The 2,517-nt window shown below is 41.5% G+C and overlaps 1 pseudogene; it reads left to right on the top strand.

Moving 5' to 3' along the window:
- Position 1: 1 nt before the first annotated feature.
- Positions 2–516, top strand: LOC101584939 (annotated as a pseudogene).
- The last annotated feature ends 2,001 nt before the right edge of the window (positions 517–2,517 follow it).

Below are 2,517 nucleotides of genomic sequence, written 5' to 3'. Positions count from 1 at the left end.
GACTCCTACTCATGACCTAATTTTCTGCTGCTGCTCAGGTTCAGCCGCTGGTACCCAGGAAGTAGCAGATACTGTCACTTATCAGCTTGGTTTCCACAGCATTGAGTTGAATGAGCCTCCACTGGTACCCACAGCAGCCAGCCTGTGTAAGGAGATGTGTTACTGACACCGGGAAGAGCTGATGGCAGGAATCATCGTCGCAGGCTGGGACCCTCAAGAAGAAGGGCAGGTCTACTCAGTTCCCATGGGAGGTATGATGTTAAGGCAGGCCTTTGCCACTGGAAATTCCGGGAGCTCATATATCCATGGCTATGTTGATGCTGCCTATCAGAAAGGCATGACCAAGGAAGAGTGCCTACAGTTCCCCACCAGTGTTCTTGCTTTGGCCATGGAGCAGGATGGTTCCAGTGGAGGGGTGATCCGCCTAGAAGTCACTGAAGAATCAGGGGTCAAATGGGAGGTACTTTGGGAGACCAGATACCCAAATTCACTATTGCCACTTTACCACCCCTCTGATCCTGAGAGTCTAGACTGCAATAAGAGATACCAATACTCTGTAGTGATTCAAGATTTAATAAACAGTTTGTGAAAGAGAAAAAAAAAGATAAAAAAAAACCTCTCAAATACATCACATTCACACTAAAGCTATCTGAGAGAGTCTCTGAGGGCTACAAATTAGCGATGCAGTAGGGATGGGACCATCCAAGCCCTTGGAGTTTTGTCTTTGCCTCTAGGGAGCGATATAGAGTTACAGGATTTAAAGTTTGCCCTGCTGAGTTTTGGTTTTACTTCAGTGCTGTTCCTTTCTCCCTTGCCTTTCTTCCCTTTGGATCAGGAATGCTTACCCTATCCTATTGTACATTGGAAATGTTTAACTTTTCTTTTTTAGTTTACGTAGGAGTTCACAGAGAAGAGTTTGCCTTGAATTTCAGAGGAGACTTAGGACTTAGACCTTTCAACAATCACAAAACTGTAAAAATATGCCCACTCTTAGATTTGCACTAAATGCATTTTGCGTAAAGACGTGTCCGTGAGTCTTTGGAGGGCTGGGGGTGGAATGGTAGAACCCAGAAAGTGACTGGATTACAGGGACACTGAGGTGACTTGGTGCTCAAGGGTGGCACCTGGCTGGAAGGGTAAACCACTGGGGCATGACTAGGAGGCTAGAGCTCCTTGTCCAGCCGCTTCCTGGCCACCATAATGTGAGTGGGTGTCCTCTGCTTGGGCCCTGCCCTCCAGCCAGTTGTGACTGGAGTTGGCCATCTTTGCAAGAACAGACTTCTGAAACTGTGAGCCAAAAATAAACCTCCCTCCTTTAAATTGTGGTTGTCTGTATGGGATGTTGTGTCTCAGCAAAAGAGAGAGTAACTAAGATAAAATGGCTCCCTATTTATTATTTATCTATTTGTATTAGTTCTTGTGTGCAGTATACGACATTTCCATTCCGTGTGTGGAGCTGGCGCGTATACACAAAACACCTTAGTTCTTTCTCTGTCACCCACTAACCCCTCCCCTCCATCCCTTTCATCTGCTTCTTGATTGTTTTGCCTCCTTAAGAACTGAGAATGATTGATTTCCTCCTTTTCATCTATCTTATTATCTATAACTTAGCTTTCTCACTTAAGACAAACCATGAGGTATTTAAGCTTGTGTGCCTAATTTATTTCATTTAGCATTATGGGTCACGTATTTGCCTTTAGTAAAAGTGACTCAAGTTTATCTTTTGTTATGACAACATAGTACCATGATACGGACAAGTACTCTATTTCATTTGTCTATTCATCGTAGATGGACCTGCAAGCTTCTTTTGAGATGAAACTATCACACATTGTGCTGCTATCCACATGGGTGGACACGTATCACTTAATGAGCTGTGTTTCACACTTCCAGTGAGTGTGACATTTTTATACTCAGTGTTAAGATACAAATACTTGACACAAATGCTGCAAGTTTTATGCTAAACTGCTTCACTCTGAAATGTCATGAGGTAGCTTATTTCCTTTCCACATTAATTAATCAGTTCATTCATCTGTGTATGGATTAATGGTGGCTACTTTCCTTGCGGGGTTGTTTCTCATCTTTGAAATCCTAAAAAGAAGTGGATACAGAAACAATTTTCTAATGCTTTCTTGCTCCATTTTTTCTTGTAGGTGAATTGTTATTTCTGAAAATACTCTGTCACCCATATATCTATGAGAGAAATTACTTTCTGTTTCTGTGACTATGCCTGACCATGCAGCTTATTTTATTTTAATTTTTAAAATTGTCATTCTTTTCCATATGTTTGGGGTACATACTTCTTACATCCCTTTTCCCTCCCTCCCTCCATCTCTCACTATTTTTTCTTATCTGGCTACTTCTTATCATGTATCTTTTATTTTGTTTTTTATTTATATTTTGGATTTCTCATAGCAGAGAAACATGTGACATTTAAGCTTGTGTATCTGATTTATTGCACTTGCAATTATGGTCTTGAGAATTATATTCTATCAAAATGTCTACCTACTTCACGTCGGG

This window comes from Octodon degus, unplaced genomic scaffold (genome assembly GCF_000260255.1).
Source record: "Octodon degus isolate 3935 unplaced genomic scaffold, OctDeg1.0 scaffold00054, whole genome shotgun sequence".
Taxonomy (NCBI): Eukaryota; Metazoa; Chordata; class Mammalia; order Rodentia; family Octodontidae; genus Octodon; species Octodon degus.
Note: the sequence above shows the minus strand (reverse complement) of the source record. Positions and strands in the feature narration are given on the sequence as shown.